The following is a 17,686-nucleotide window of genomic DNA, read 5'->3' as shown; positions in this document are numbered from 1 at the left end:
AGGTGGATCTGAATACATTATTAAGTGAAAAAGGCTACAGTGATTACATACAGCATAACAGGCTTTGAATAAGGCTAAAAGTAATTATAATAAAATGTATATTTTTAGCAATATATGTAAGTGGAATAAAATGGTTGCCTTGGGAGGCCCGGGAATGTTTGGATGTAGGCTTTTGTCCAATCCTACCTTTGTTTTGGGCAATGGGCTCTTGGGTGCTTATTACATTAATAAAAACAACCAAGTAAATACATGATTAAATAAAGGCAGCCCACGCACAGACCAATAAAGAGATTGTCACAGGCCAAATATTGTGGTTAAATACTGATAGTTCAAAAGCAGGGAAAACAAACAAATACACAGAGTGACCGTTGCAGGCTAGAAACTGTCTGGGCCCTGGGTTTACATCAGTGAATAGAATAGAAAAAAAAATTCCCAGCCTCTGGGAGCTCACATTCCAGTGCAGGGAGACAAGAGTAAGCAAAAGATAAGATGTTGATATCCAAGTGTGTTAGGAAGAGAAATGAGGAAGATTCAGGCGACAGGAAGTAGACAGGCAGAGAAAGCTTCACTGAGAAAGGGATATGCAAGCGAAGTGGAGAAGGAGAAGGAGGGGTCGTGAGGGTTCTGGAGGCCAAGCTTCCAGGCAAAGGGCATATCCCAGGCCAAGGCCCTGAGGCAAGAATGCACTAGCACAGGGTGGGTTCAGTGTGGCAGGAGTGGAGTGAGGGGGGAAGTGGGTAGACGGGTAGGTGGGAAGATGGAGCAGGTCGTTTGGCTCTTGCAGGCTGCTGTGGGGACTTGGCATCGATGGAGTGACATGGTGGAGAGGGGGCACTGGAAGGCTCTCAGCAAGGTAGGAAACATCTGACACATGTTAGAGGATCCTGCTGGCCGCTCCACCTAGGAGAGCTGGGGGTGGAGGCTAGGAGGCCAATCAGCAGGCTATTGTACTAATCCAGGTGAGAGGTGATGGCTGCTAGCACCTGAGAGATGACAGTGGAAGAGGTGAGAAGTGGCCAAACCCCAGATATCATGATGACACAGCTGTTGCTCTGCTGGGGGCTCCCAAGCTGACAGCCAAGGCCAGATATGCAATACAAAATCTCCCCTAAATGCTACATCAGAGGCCAAGCCCAGTGGGCACTTCCTGTCTCCTTCCCTCCCTTGCAGCTCTCAAGGGCACTTGTCAGCTGCAGGAAGTGCGCTGGCAGCCGCGGCCCTGCTCCTCAGACCCTGGCTCAGGCGGCCACCACCTCTGATTCCACATGCTCCTTCCCAAGTCCTCCTACAGCCAGCCTGACCAGAAACCCTGACCATCTGTGCGGCCAGGGCACTGACTGTCCTTCCCCACCCAGGGTCTGCCAGCCCCATGACTGCCCCCTTGAGTTTCAACCAAGGGTCCTGTTGTGTCTTCATTATAGGCCTCAATGTGGCCAGACTGTTGGAGCCCAGGAAGGTTTAGGTTTAACGTCAGTGGTTCTCTACCTTGGCTGCCCACTGAAATCACCTAAAGAAATTCATAAATTATTGGTGCCTGAGTCTCACGCCCGAGACTGTTATAATAGATCTGGCATACAGCCTCGGCGCTGGAATTTTCTCAAAGCTTCCAGGTGGTTCTAACATGCAATCCAGGGCAGGGAACCACTGCTCAGGTGGCTTGGTCTAGCTCCCTGTCCCTCTCCCTGGTGGGCCCGTCATGCCACAAACCTCCCTTCATCTGCTTGCTCTCCTAGACAAAGCCCAGGCTGGTGCATCCTCTACAGACATGAGGCACCTCTGGAGGGCTCGCTCGGCCCAGAGATGAGCTGACTATACCCATGCTGGCAGGCACTGTGCTGGGTAGAGCATGTACCCACCTACCTTACATGATGGGCTGGAAACTGGGGACTTTTTGCAGGGCCACCTCGCAGCCTGGAGAGTTGAGTGGATACCCAGGACCACCAGCTTCCCCAGGCTGCTTCTAAGGCCAGAAAAGCCCTGCAGCTCCGATACGTGTAATCAAAGCTGCACTGGATTGCTTCCCCTCCCCCACTCCTCCCCATCCCCATCCTTGTTCCTTTAGGACTAGGACTTGGGATGCATTTTTATTAGACTTTCCCTAGGTGAAAATGGTGCTGGGCTAGGGGTGGGGAAACTGGATGGAGTGTGATTTACACCTCCCCTGCATCCTCACACCTCCCAAGGGCAGCCAGCCTCGGCAGCCTGCTCACAGAGCCACTGCAGATGGGCTGCACGGTGCAGGCTGCATGCTGATCTGCCCCAGCCGAGAGCAGGATCTCTGCATGAGCACCCCCATCTCAATCTCCAATGAGCTAGAGGCCCTTTGGTAAATGGGATAGAGGGAGGGGTGGATGCTGATGTCTGTAAGGTTCTGGCAAAGCCAACACTCAGAGAAATTACTTATTCCCCAGATCCCATTCACATCGGATCAGGCTGCCCCTATTATATTTTCTCTTTGCTCCAAACAGCTCCTTTGATTCACACCTGCCTCTAAGTTCTATCTCTAGGCCTCCATCCCTGCATAGCCCCAAACAAGAGAGGCCATTTTCCCTAGATAGAGGCTTCCTAGCTGCCTCCTGTCCTCCTTAGAGACGATGGCCTTCATCGGATTAGTTTCCAGTGGACTTGGCTTGCCCATAGCCCTCCTAGAAACCCTAAGCAGGATCTCTCAGTCTCAGCACTGACACTCTGGCCTGCTGTGTCAGGTGGGGAGAGGAAGGGAGGCTGTCCCAGGCATTGCAGGATGTCTGGCAGCATCCCTGACCTCCACCTACTCAATGCCAGCAGCACTCCCCTCCCAAGTCTGGGACAGTCCCAGAGCTCACCAACAAATGTTCCCTGGAAGAGGGTGGGCAAAATTACCCTGGCTAAGCAACACTGTGCTATCGCAACGTGACGGGAGACCTTTGCAGGGCAAGGACCATGTCAGCGCTTCTGAGAGCTCAGCCAGTGGCCAGTTCAGAAAACCAAGCTCTGATAATCAAAACATAATAGATGTTGGTGTAGATGTGGTAAAAAGGGAACACTTCTATACTGTTGGTGGGAAGGTAAACTAGCGCAACCACTATGGAAAACAGTGTGGAGATTCCTTAAAGAACTAACAGTAGATCTACCATTTGATCCAGCAATCCAACTACTGGGTATCTACTCAGAGGAAAAGAAGTCATTATACAAAAAAGATGCTTGCATTCGCATGTTTATAGCAGCACAATTCGCAATTGCAAAAATGTGGAACCAACCCAAATACCCATCAATCAACGAGTAGACAGAGAAACTGTGGTGTGCATATATATATATATATACACACCACATATATATATATACACCACATATATATATACACCACATATATATACCACATATATATATACACCACATATATATACCACATATATATATATACACCATATATATATATATGTGTGTCCTATATATATATATGTATATATATACACATATATATATATATATATGACGGAATACTACTCAGCCATAAAAAGGAATGAATTAATGGCATTCATAGCAACCTGGATGGGACTGGAGACTATTATTCTAAGTGAAGTAACTTAGGAATGGAAAACCAAACATCATATGTTCTCTTTCGTAAGTGGAAACTAAGCTGTGAGCTTGCAAAGGCCTAAGAATAATACAATGGATGCTGAGGACTCGGGGGAAAGGGTGGGAAGGGTGAGGGATAAAACACTACAAACTGGGTTCAGTGTATACTGCTCAAGTGCACCAACATTTCACAAATCACCACTAAGGAACTTAATTATTTAACCAAACACCACCTGTTCCCCAAAAAGCTATGGAAATAAGAAAGTAAAACAAAATATCAATTAAAAGAAAAAGAAAGCCAGGCTCTGCATTAAGGAATGGTATGATCTTGTGAGGAGGTCTCACTGGGCTTCAGTGTCACCTTCTGGCCAATATTTGTACAGGGCTGGTACTATGCTAAGTGCCTTCTGCGGATTTTCTTATATAATCCTCACAACATTCCTCCAGGGAAGGCGTGGTCCCTATTTTACAGCTGGAGAAATTGAGCCTGGGGGAAGTTAGGCAACTTGCTCAGGAGCACACAACAAGACAACGCAGTTTGACTCCAGACCCCGTGGTCTCACCCACGTGGGTCTTATCCATGGTCTGTACTCCCTCCCTTAAAGCAGGGAGTAGGCCTCAGATGACCACCAAAGTCCTTTGCAGTTCTATGACTTTGCCATCCTTTTGATTTTGCTGCTACAAAATGAGAGTTCACTGGGGGTCCTGTATTCTTTGTATTTCCCTGCCCCTTTAGGACACAGCTTGCTCACACCTTCCTTCATCCAGTGGTTTAACATGCTCCTACTGTGGGCTGTGCAGTCAGCCAGGATTCGGCAATTCAGTTGTCAATGAGGTGTGGAGTTTACCCTCCAGTGAAGAGGTAGATGTTAAACATCTACTTATAACTGTAAATAAATGAGACATTTATTTACAACTGTGATGCTACGGTCTGAATGTGTGTATACCCCCAAAACTCATATGCTGAAACCCTAATCGCAATGGTGATGGGATTAGGGCCTTTGGGAGGTGATAAGGTCAGAAGGGCAGAGCCTCATGAATAGAATTAGTGCCTTTTTAAAAGAGGTCCCAGAGAGCTGCCTTGACACTTCCACCAAGTGAAGACACTATGGGAAGGCACCATCTATGAGAAAGTGGGTCCTCTCCAGATACCAAATCTGCTGGCACCTTGATCTTGGACCTCCCAGCTTCCAGAATCATGAGCAGTAAATGTGTTGTTTGTGAACTCTCAGTCTGTGCTATTGTTACCACAGTCCAAATGGACTAAGACGCTTGTAAACAGGGGCCCAACCCAGCCCAGAGGGCCAGGGAAGGGACCATCTAGCTGCTGTCTGATGGGTGAGCTGGAGTCAACCCGGAGAAGGCGAGGAAGGCCATCACCCCAAAAGAGCAGTGTGCACACCACCCTAAGAGGGAAAAGAGTACGATGTGCTGAGCTAGGATCTGGGGTTCAGGTGTCAATGAGGCATGCAGTTTACCCTCCAGTGAGGAGGCGGATTAGGAATTAAACATCTATTTACAACTGTAAATAAATGAGACATTTGTTTACAAATGTGATGCTATGGTCTGAATGTGTGGATACCCCCAAAATTCACATGTGGAAACCCTAATCCCTAGGGTGATGGGATTAGGTCCTTTGGGAGGTGATGAGTTCATAAGGGCAGAGAAACTAAAAGAGAAGAGGATGCTAGAGGAGGCTGATGAGGTGAACAGGACCTTGTGGGCCCTGATAAAAATTTCTTGCCTTTATCCTGAAAGCAAGAAGAGGCTATGAGAGAGTTTAAATAAGAGAACGACATGCTCAGATAAACATACTCAGCGGAGCAATTCCTGTGTGCTGTGTGAAGACTGCGTTGGGCTGGGGATGGTGGCAGGAAATGCAGGGGGCGCTGTCTGGGCTGGTGCAGGGGAGGTGGTGGTGAGCTGGACCACATGATGACTGAGGAGCAGAGAGAAGCGGCAGAGTCCAGAGGCATTAATACACAGAGCGGGCAGAGCCACCATGGATGTGATGTGAGAGGGTGTGTGGAAGCAGGGTTGGTGGACAGGAGGACAATGGAGCTGTTTACAGGACAGAGTCAGTTCCCAGGGCTTGGGGACTATGTCAGGAGCTCCCTTTGGCCACACTGAGTTTGAAGGGTGCTGTGCATGGTAACATGGGATTGAATGACTGATTGGTCTACTAACTGATTAACTGATAAGTGATCCTGAGACCTCTTTCTAAGATGAAACTCACTTTGAGGACCCTGACTGACTCAGATACACCCTGGACAAGCACAGATAGAAAACAAAGAAGGCACACATGCAGCAGGAATGCCTTGGAGGGGAAGAGCCCACACAATGGAAATCTAAGTTGTTATTACTATTACCTTATCAGGTCTGACAAGATCACAGTCAAAGGTGGGACTGTAGCAGCCAGTAATACAATATAAAGGGGATCGCTGGTGGCAACTGGCCATTGCATTGATTCTTATTCACTCAGAAGCTAAATCACAGGGCTAATGTGAAACATGTGTGAAATACCCCTTTTTCATGCACTAGCAATGAAAGGCCTTCACAAATCTGCAGCCAAGTGAATGTACTTACTGAGTAATAGGAATGTGCACATGGGCATCATTTTATTACCACATACAGGCCCGCTTCATCAAAGCTTTGATTTCACATTGAAGAAAGTGCTCCAGCTACCCAGAGAGGTAAAGAAATGCCAGCACAAGGCCCCAGGTTGGGAAAGTGTTTGATATCCAAGGCCTGAGGATTTAAACCATGGAATGTCAGCATGGGAAAGTATCTCAGGTCATGTAGCTCACCTGCATGACAGGTGAGGGAAGGGCTTGTGGAGGGTCACCTAGTTCACCAGCAGCAGATCAGGGACTGGAATCCATCCTTTGACTAGGGCAGGCCATGGCCACTCCTACCACCGGATTCAGGACCCATAAGTCTTCACCAAAACCACCATAGGAAATGACAGCAAAGACTATTTCTAACAGCCCAGGAAGGCAAGCAAAGGACACTGTATCTTGGCAAACATTTCGGTTAAAGTGCTGGGGGACACAGCATAAGGATCTGGGAACAATGTCTTGTTCGCTTATCTGTTTCCAGATAATGCATACCCTACCTACTTCTTTTTTTTTTTTTTTTTTTTTTTTGAGATGGAGTCTTGCTCTGTCACCCAGTCTGGAGTGCAGTGGCACAATCACAGTTCACTGCAACCATCACCTTCTGGGTTCAAGCAATTATCCTGCCTCAGCCTCTCAAGTAGCTGGGATTACAGGTGCGTGCTACCATGGCCAGCTAATTTTTGTATTTTTAGTAGAGACAGGGTTTCACCATGTTGGCCAGGCTGGTCTCAAACTCCTGACCTCAAGTGATTTGCCCGCCTTGGCCTCTCAAAGGGCTGGGATTACAGGCATGAGTCACTGTACCCGGCCTCTACCTACTTCTAAAAAAGATTTGGGGTGGTCTGTAATTAAAAACACACACACATACAACAAAATAGTTCAGACTGATATCGGACTGTAGAATTGTTCTTAACAGCAAAAAAACTGGAAATGACCCAAGTCGGTCCCTTCATAGGGAACTGGTTAAATAAACTTTGTTCATGCATATAGTGGAATATTACAGAGTGATAAAAAAAAAAAAAGCTAAAGAAGTACTCTATGCTAATATGGAGATATTTCCAGGATACATGGTTAAGGAAATAAAAAAGCAAGGTACAGTACAAAGCATACAATAGGCTATGTTTTATAGGGTAAAATGGAAAACTAAGAATATGTACTTGAATTTCTGTGTTTTAGCACAAATAAGCACTATGGGGACAACAGGGGCAGGAATGGAGTAGGAAAGGACAGAGGTGAGAGTGAGAAATCTTAGTGTATACCTCTGTAAAAGCATTTGATTTTAATGCTTTGCCTATTCAAAATTCAAATCCAACTAAACACAAGAGGAAATGCAATAATAACACAAAGTATTGCAGGTGCAAGAATCAAAAATTGCTCCCTTCTGCCTTCTCAGAAAAATGGATGCAGACGATGCCATGCCTGGGGTCTCACCCTCACATCAGCCCAGAAAGTGGAGGGTGAGTCACCAGCCTCCGGCCTGGAGGAGGAGGGAACAGAGCGCAGAGAAAGCCTGGTCTGCCAGGCAGCCTGCTCAGGCTGGTCACAGTGGCCTGGCCTCTCTCTCTCTTCGTGGAAAAGATCAGGAAGGCTGGATGGCCTGGGACCTGAATCAGGCCAGTTCCACTCGAGGCCTGCCCTTCTCTGGAGGGCTATGCCCACGTCTGCTCCATGACCCACCCTTGAATCACCATCATCCCAGTTCCTGATACCCTGTGGTTCCAGGAACAACCACACTGTACTAAGTGCAGTGTTCAAATTCTCAGGACCCCACCAGCACACTTGATCCACAAATATACTCTCATTTTAAGGCCACATGGTATATGGAAAGAGCACGAGCACAAGGCTGTGAGTCAGGAGACAGGAGTTCCAGCCCACTTTGCCGTGAACTCACTGACCCCTGACTCACAGCCGTGAGCACACCTGATCCACTGCTCATCCCACTCTCCCAGAGCCTTCCTCACTGTTCCCAGTCTCGATCCCAGCTTTGGCTCCAGTGCCAAAGTTCTGGGGGTGCAACGCCCCACACCCTGGCATTGCTTAGCCACAGTACTTGGAGAAGAATCGCGGGAGATGAGAGAGGACAGAGCCCTCAGCTCAGGATGGAGGCTTCAGCTGTGTGAACATGTTCTTCCCCTCCCTGTCTCTTCTCTGATCCCTTCCTGGAGGAGAAGCGGGGCAGCCAAACAGCAAATCAATTAAAAGTTACTGCTACCACCCAGATATCCATAAATGAGGTTAAGTTAATCTGTCTGATTAATGAATTATATCCATATTACAGAAAACCATGTTATAAAGAATTACAGCCATATATATAAACAGTTTTTTTAAAGACATTAAGTGAAAACACAAGCTGAAGAACGTAATATTTAGTTGGATCCCATTTTTGTTTAATATGTATCTATTTTCCAGATCCATGGTAACAGTATAGATATAGACAGTGATATGGATTTGGATTCGGCTACAGATATAGCAATTCCCTAAATTGTAGACAGTGATGAGCTGTGGTGATGGGGGGTGGTTTCATAAGTTCCTTCACTCTCTCATAGAAGTTAAATACTTCTATGTTGTTATTTTTTTCTGATACAAAGCAGTGATTATTTTTGTAATTTGAACAAACATCTTTCAAATTTACTGCATACCTACTATACACCTGGCTGGGCTGGCCCAAATGATGTCCAAAGTAAGTCAGAGGCTCAGGGGAGGAACCCCCTCCCAACCCTGCCCCATCCATCAGATGGGAACCTGGGGCCCAGCGAGGTCTCGTGGTTGGCAGCACACAGTGAGTTCATGGCAAACTGGGCTAGAATGCCTATCTCCTGACTCACAGCCTTGTGCTCTTTCCATACACCACGTAGCCTTAAAATGAGTGTATTTTTAGGGGAGGGGGGTTCTTGATGTGCCTGGTAGGGAAAAAGCAGTGGAAATACTGCCCCCACGCCCCCCAACCACCAAAAAAAAAAAAAATAGATTTCACTTTCCAGGACTCACTACATGGCTGCCAGGTCAATATTACCACTTCCTAAAAGTCAGCCATTGACTGATGGAAGATTCCAGACAAGTGTTCATTTAAAGATGAACCATTAACCGTAAATCAAAGCCCAGAGTGAGTGCTGAGTTACAAAACTAATTAGAATAAGTGGGTAAATGGATGGCTGGTCTCAGTCCCAGGGGCCACGTGACTGTTACCCACCAGGGCTGGGAGAAGAGAAGATACATTCTCTGAGCCATAAAAGCCACACAGCGTCAGAGACGGCTTCTTTAAGAAGTCTCTCTCTAATATAAAAATAATCACCACCATCTCCTCAAAAGGCAGCCAGAATGGCAGGGCACACACTGATCAATTAACAAGCGTTATTAAACCTTTCATTCCACTGAGCTTGGAAGGCCCAGTGGCCTCTTCCATCTGACCACCACTTTGCAACGTAGAAAGGCTTTAACTCGTCATCCTGTTGGATCCCCTGTGCCCTGTTGCTGGTATTTTCTAACCTTCATTTTTGTGTCTGCAGAAGTGGTTAGTGACATGTTCAGGGGCGTGCAAAGCTGACAGGCAGAGCTAGGCGCTGCTACTGCCCCAAGCCACACTCTGCTGAGGGGCTGCAGAAGGAAGAGAAACTAAACAACCTCTGAGAAAGTAAAACCACCAAAAGTACAACCCAAGCCAGTCCAGAGTTGGTGCTGACCTGTCGCCCTCCCAGACCACCTGCACTACAATGCAAATACATTTTTCCACCCTGAGATTTCCGTCTTCTGGGTGCAGTTTGTGTATGTGGGTTTGTACATATGAGCACACATGCGTGCATCTTTAGTGTTTGACTCTTTGTACTCCTTGAAGTGTTTGTACTGACGCTGTCCATTAAACTCTCGCTTTAGTCTCAGTAGGACAGGCAATCTAACTATTTCCGTTTAATAGATAAGGAAGCTGAGGCTCAGCGTATCTCGCCCCATATCTTATTACTCCTCAGTGGCAGCGTGGGGAGGGACAAAAACTAAAAGTTGTTGAGGGCTCACTGGATCAAGAACTGTCCATGCCATCTCATTTTGCACCTACAACAATCCCGGGAGGGAGATGTACTTTCCCCATGTCACACTTGAGGACAGCGAGGCTCAGGGGGACTGCATCACCTTCCCCAAGTGGCAGAGCCAGAACTCAATATCAGGGCTCTCTGAGCTCAAAGCTAAGGTTCTGTGGTTGTTGTGCAAGTCCACAGTGGGAGCCAACTCTGTGCCAGGCACTGAGTAAGTCCTTTCTCAAAATATCAGTACTGGCAATAGCTTATGTGTAGCCTTCTAACAAGCTCAGAGGGAGCTAAGCTCTGTCCAGGGCTCTTGAGGACAAGGCATGCCCCGGCATGTCTTTAAATCCAGGCATGGCCCAGAGCAGGGCACCTGGGCATGGGATGCACCTTGTTGAGGTCTCTACCACAGTGCCATCCTTTTCTAGGGCCTTCTCTTTCATTTCTGCTGTGCAAATTAAAGGGTGATGTGGACTTTTAGGTAGCAAGAGCTCATGCCTACTGTTCACATCCTGAATAACTCCATGCACACTCAGTGAGGCGAGTCAGTGGCCCCAAAGAGCTCTCTGCACCCAAGAAACCGGGCTAGCTTCACGGTGTGCCTCAGGTCCCCTCGCCTCCGCTCAAGTAACCACTGCCAGCCTTTTCCAATGTTTCCATCAGAGTTTGTCATCTCTCACTGCCCTAAGGAGTGATACAATGATGATGATGATGATGATGATGATGATGATGATGATGATGATAAACATTTCCACATGAAGGCCTGGGTGTCTGAGTCATTTTGTTGCTTTGTCCCCGTGGTTTCTATATTTTTATACATTTAAAAAAAAAAAAGAAAAGAGAGGGCAGGACTGAATGAGTGTGGGCAGGATGAGTAATCCCAGCCTTACTGGGTCCTGGTGGGAAGAAGAAAAGGGGGTGGAGACAGAATGGAAGAGAAGATGGGAGTGGCTGTGAGGGCTAGGCAGGGGGAGCATCTACTCCAGCTCCGGATAGGAAGGACCTGGGCCCCCAAGTCAGATAGCACCGAAATCCAAACAAGGTTTATGTGCTCAGCTGCAGAATGTGGGCGTGTGGAGGCGAGGGCAGTGTTCCAACCGAGTAATCCATAACCAACAAAGAAAGAGCCCATCTAAATCCGCCCCAGACTGCCAGGTCAAGGGTTACCTCCTCCAGGTGGCCTTTGCACACCACCCAAGCCAAGAATGAGCCCCCTTTCCTCCGAACCTGAACCGCTCATTTGTCCCGCGGGCCAGATGGCTTTGCTAGTCCCCTTCCCTGTGTATTTTCATTGCTTCCTCAGTTCCATCATGAGTTCCTGAAGGACAGGGAACTTGTCTTACCACCTCTGTGTCTTAGACAGCACCCTGCAGACAGAGCCATGCTGCATGCAAGAAACGTTTGTGGACCAAAGTCTCAGAAAATGGTACCAAATAATAATCACACAACTTATCCTTCAATCTTGGGCTTTATGCTATACAAAGCCATGTCACATTCTTGTGAGGTGGGTGGCAAGTGATACTAAGTTCATTTTACAGATAGAAAAACTGAGGCTCGTGCAGCATGGAGTCTGAGTGGCTACCCAATGACTAATGAGTAACCAGAAACAGTTCTGGAACCCAGGTTTCTAACTTTACTCTGATTTTCCTTGGAGGGACTGAAAGTTTCTATTTCCTTTGAAGCACATAATAAATAATTTTGGGGCACACTGCATTATGATAGCCCATCCCCATCCAAGAGGCACAGTGTATATTAGCATCACCAAGGCTCTGAAGAAATCTCTTTGGCTTAGTTCAATGCAGCCTTCTCCAAACTTGCCTTACCCTGAAATCTTTTTGCATGTGACCCTACCATATTCCGTACTGAGGAAATGTTCTTCTCTACTGTCACTTTCCCGAAGGGTAAACCACGCTCCCAGGACAAGCTGTACACTATAGGCATAGAAAGGCTTAAGTTAGATAAACAAAGCTCTAATGGTGAAATTTCAGGGCTCAGCCAGCTAGTAGGAACATTTCCACTTCTTTTTTTAATCACTGAAATGTTCAAACAGACACAAAATGTTTGTGTATATTGTTCACTAAAATCTTTTATTCTGAAATTTTTTTTCTGAAATATTTTAAAGAAAATTCTAGACATCATATCATGTTTTCTGAATTTACTTCAGTATATAACACTGTCACAGCATTACACATGCTAAAAAATTAATGCTAATTCCTTAATATTTAACCCGATTCTCTCTAACATATCATTCTACAGTAGGTTGGCTTGAATCAGGATTCAAACAAGACTCATAGATTGCATTTGGTTCATGCATCTATTAAGATTCTCTCAGTCTATAACAATTCCCTCTTCCCCATCCGCTTTTCCCACTGAACATCAGTCACGTTAGAGAAAGAAATAAGGTTACTGGTACTGCGAAGTTCCCCCCTGGTCTGAACTTGGTGATGGCCTTCACAAGTCCTTGGCTCTTATATAAATTGGTGGTTAGAGCTATCGCTTCATCAGCATTAGCTTCAGTTTCCTGGTAAGACAACATTATGGTCAGTGCAGTGTCCTCCCTTTCACATGGCAGCTGGCTGAGCCACTTGCAGCAAAGCATAAATTGATTTGGGGGTTTGGATGGTGGGAGGCACATCTTTTTGAGCAACTAGCCTTCCCAGTGTCTCCAAAGTTATATTATAATCTAGAATTTGGTTCTAAATACATCTCTAACCCAGGATTTGCTAATTTTCTAGGATTTCATGGAAGATGCTCTCCTACCATTCAGCTCCAAAATTCTATCAGTCTACCCTTTTCTAGTCTGTTTTTTTTGTGACCTTTTACCTCTCCTTTGGTTTTTTGTTTGTTTTGTTTTGTTTGTTTGTTTGTTTTTGAAGAAAAGCCATTTTCCAATTACCAAGCAAGCCGGGGACCTCATATTCCCTCCAGGCCAGCCCCTACCAGTGACTCCATGGGCTCAACAGTCCATGGCTTCCTCCCCTCATCTCTTACAAGACAAGTCAGAATCTCAAGGAGAACAACAACACATGGTTGAACATGATAAATATGCATCCCAAATTTTTAAAAACCAAATTACACAAATCAAGCTTATTCTGAGAGGTTCGTTTTACCAGGGGTCTCTAGTGCTCCAATCAGCATAATTAAATAGTAAGATCTCTCTAGAATTGATTGTGGTTTTCACATTTTTTTTCATCCAAGGACCATTTCAGCAAGATGATTTTAAGCTAATAAGAACCCCCAAATTAGAAACTAATTAAGGAGATGGAAAATACAAATGTATTTGTTTTTAGTTGGGTACTATTTTTATCAGAAGAATCATGAAAAATTAAAATTGTTAAATACTCATACGAAGGTTGTCAGTCAAGGGCAATGTGGCTTTCTTCCTCTCCCTGCTGCAAAACTTAAGGTGATATAGCAGAAGCTGTTCCCCCTGGGCTCCCAGGAAGCAATAAAGAGACTAATTTTAAAGAAACAGAATTTACACACTGCTAGACTCGGTGAGGAAAGAGTGTTGCCATAATTCTCTCAAATCTTTGGCAAGTAAGATCCACAGCGCCTTTTACTTTTAGAGTGCATGTACACCTGGAAACAGGATTAAATCATTGCAGTACAGGCTCTCGTGCCCATTTAACAGAGGAGAACATTAAGGTCTGGGGAACTTAAAAGAACTGCACTGGGTCACATAGCAAACTAAGAAAAAGCCAGGTCAATAACCTTATCCAAATGTGCTTGAGTTTGTGATACCCCCCTCTGCATTGTCCCCCAAATGTGCCATAGATCATCTTTTGAAATAGATGTTAAGTCACAGTGACACTGGTTTGAAGGACTCTTTTAGGATTCGTGACAGCCTTGAGAGCTCGGGCCCCAGGAGAGCCAGCAGGAAGCGGCAGCCAGCTGCTAAAGGGGGCGGGGGCTCTCCAGTCTAGAGAGGCAGGCAGCAACACGAGTGACCCAAATACTACTGTGGCGAGCATCAAAGGCCCATTAACCCAACCACACACAGTCAAATGTGGACCCAACCTTGAAAATGCTGTCTCAATGCCCAGGCCCGGAGAATTTCCATTTATCCTGCAGACTTTGCCCTGATTCCAGTGCAGCTTAAGCCCAGTTACTCTTCATGTCACCCACCTGCACCTCCTGATCCTACTCCCTCCACTCCAGGCCCAGAGGACATAGGATTTGCCTGGAGCCCCCATTCCCTATCACAGAATCCTCACCAGACCCAAGCCAGGGAGGCAAGGAGATCCTACAGGACTTACTTAGATCCATGGCTTGCTCCCAAGTCCCAGGAAGGATGGATTATGAGCTTTCACAATAATCTAGGTGGATTCCAAACTCAGGAGGATTGGCTAGAGACCCCACGCACACAACAGGCTAAGAGAAAGTAAAGATGTCAGGGAAACCTACTGCTGCCACCAACACCCAGATCCTTCCCCTCTCCCAAAGGAGAACAGGAGGCAAGGGGTTAATTCAGAGGTGCTCACCCGGGGGATAGAGCACCCAGGGGGAGCACCTCATGGAAACACCTAGCTGAGTCCTATGGCAGCACCATCTGCCATCAGATGCCAAGAGAAGGGGCACCTTTTAAATCAAATGTGCAGCCTCAAACTCAGCTCCCAGACCAGAAAACACCCCAGGTAGGGAACTAAGAGTCTCAATAACATTTGATAACTTTACAAAGGACATTCACATACATTATCTCACTTGAGGCTCCAAAAAAACCCAGAAGGCAGGAACTATTTAACTCATTCTTCAGATGGGGCTGGGTATAGGGGAATCTGGCCTTGTGGCCACCGGCCAGGTGCCAGCTACATGTGTCAGGGTGCCAGGTCAGTAACTCTATGTAGCGATTACTGCTTTCTGCTGCTGTTGGGGGTCAGTGGCCAGAGTTGCCATTCGTAGGATCACAAAATGTGTACCCCCTCCAGTCCCAAAAAGAACAGCCATATTTTGTGACAATAAGATCTGGACTCCCTATCCTAAGGGGAAGTTATCTGAATTTTTCTTTCTGGGAAAAGCAAGGGGACATGGTAAGGTAGTAACAGGCCTTTGTTTCAAAGACTGAGGCTGGGAGGCAGGAGAGAGAGGGATGAAGGACATGGAACTTTCAGAGAAGGATCGCTGGGCTGGATCCCAAGAGAGGTGGGATGACTTGGGACCTGGAGTGGCTGGCAACCCTCACTCCACTGGAGTGCAGTGCCTGGGTGCTGTCCGCCCCCTAGAGATGGTGGCCTGGGAACTCCAGCTTCCCCTGTGGCAGAGCTGGCATAGATAGAGCACCAGCTGGCTGCAGGGGCCTGCCCCCTCCAGCTGACCACACAGGTCTGGATAAAGGGGCACCACAGGCAGCTGTCACCACCAGGGACTAAGGCCCAGGCTCACCCCTCCCCATTTGTGCTGACCTGCAAAGCGGCCCGGTTCTCATGCAAAAGGAGAGTGGAGACAGACCTACAGAAATGCCAGTTAGGAAACTTTCTGCCAAACTTAGCCAACAGGAAAACCCGAATTTGTTTTTATTCGATTTAGGAAAATAAAAAGAATTAGTTCTTGAAATTGAGTGTCACAGAGCAATTATTCATTATTTTATTTAGTTACCTCATAGTTACATAGATAGAATTTATTAGTTCCAATTTCAGGGAAGCTTCTGAGGCTCAGAGACCTTCAGGAACCACCTGAAGGTCCCAGACCCAGCAAGTGGCAGAGTCCTGAACCCAGCTGCTGAGACCTGGAGTCAGGGCTGGTTTGAGAACATAAGTCACCATCTAGAATAAGTGATTCAAGACATCTCTTATTATCCAAGAGAATGTCCCCAGGGATTCATTATAGACATTTCATAAGAAGAGAACATAATAATAAATCTTGATGTCTAGCTCAGGATACCCCTGGCCCCTGGGTGCTCTTGGCAAGATATTCTAGAGTCTAGATTGGTGCTATCCAACACAGTTGCCACTAGCCAACTTGAAATGTGGCTGGCCCAAACTGAGATGGTGCTGTAAGTACAAAATACACTGTAGACTTCAAAGACTTTGTATGAGAAGAATGTAAAATATCTCAGTCATAATTTTTATGCTGATTACATGTTAAAATGATAATATGTTAGACCTACTGAGTTAAATGAAATATATCATTAAAATTAATTTCCCTTGCTTATTTTTACTTTTTTAAATGCTGCTACTACCACATTTAAAATGACACACGTGGCTTGCATCTGAAGCCCGCCCCCAGTGGCTATTGGGCCACCTCACTCCAGGTCACAAGTCTTGCCTTGGTTTCTTGCACACTCCTCCCCTTGAGTTGGAAGACAAGGAGTCAAGACTCTCCAAGCATTCGGAGAATGTCCTCTTTTCTCAACACTTCTCTAAATTCCTGGCCCCACCCCTCCTGCCTCTAGTCTTTCTGTGTGCCTAGCAACTGCCAAAGCACATAAATGCAATGACCATTTCTGAGTGGTAGGGTCCACCTAAATCACATTTTCTGTGGCCAGAGAAATTTTGATAACCGGTTTTCAAAGCACAGGCCCCCAACCCTGTTAGCAGTCAGAATCCCTGGAAGTTAGAAGGCACTTCTCCCAGCCTTCCTGGCTCTCACCCCTGCCAGACTCTGAGCTTCTCCAAAAGCAGAATCATGAAAACAAAACTAAATGTACTGATCACTTATTATGGTGCCAGCTGCTGTCCTAAGTGTGTTACATGTTTTATTTTATTTAATTCTCCCCACTAGTCTATGAGTGAGATAGTATCGTCCCTGTTTTTGAAGATAGAAGCTTGAAGCCTCCAGAGGTCTGGACCAGGCTCCACACTCCCTCCCCTGGAAGCAAACCGCAGCTCATTCTCTGTATTTCTGGCACCGAGCACAGTGCTTGGTGCACAACAGGTAATCAGTAAACATTGGTAACATAGGAGAAGAGCGTTTGACAGACCCAGTCCTTGGCTCTTTCTGGCCTTCATCAGGAGGCATGTTGCCCATTAGCCTCCTAAGATTACAAACTTGAAAGTCCTCACCCACCTACCTCCAGGATTGGATATTTTCTGCTTCCACCCAGTACCCCATCACCTCCCACCATGATGCTCCCCAGCTTCAGCCCTGCGCAGGTCCCCAGCCAAGTCCAAGAAGTACAGACCACTTGCCCCACTGAGAGGTGGAGTCTGGGGATAGCCCAGGACCACTCCATACAGGTCATATTTAGGCCAGCTCCCTAGCTCAGCCCCTCCAGTCATAGCCAGTCTCTGACTACCCCTTGCCAGAGACCCTGGAGCTCAATTCTTCCTCCATTTCCTTATATAGACAGGAGTCCAGTTCTGAGCCCACCTAGCGCCTTTGGTTGAGCCACTTCCTAGAGCTGGGCTCAGCTTTCTAGATTCCTTCTTCAACTTATCCTTTCTGCCTAATTTAGAACAAGGCCACCCAGAAGTCCTAATGTTCTGCTCCTCCCCATCCCTTGGCTCTGACCCTGGGGACCCTGACACTGGCCTGCACTGAAAAGGAATTTACCACACC

General features: G+C 46.6%; 1 protein-coding gene across 8 annotated transcripts in view; it reads right to left on the bottom strand.

Annotated features, from left to right (window-relative positions):
* The window catches only part of ZBTB7C (zinc finger and BTB domain containing 7C), a 383,033-nt gene that overhangs the window by 291,960 nt on the left and 73,387 nt on the right, over positions 1-17,686 (bottom strand). The gene's annotated exons all lie outside the window — the stretch shown is intronic.

The sequence above is a fragment of the Macaca fascicularis genome, chromosome 18 (assembly GCF_037993035.2).
Source record: "Macaca fascicularis isolate 582-1 chromosome 18, T2T-MFA8v1.1".
NCBI classification, from domain to species: Eukaryota; Metazoa; Chordata; class Mammalia; order Primates; family Cercopithecidae; genus Macaca; species Macaca fascicularis.
The sequence above is the reverse complement of the archived record's forward strand: the minus strand, read 5'-3'. Positions and strand labels throughout refer to the sequence as shown.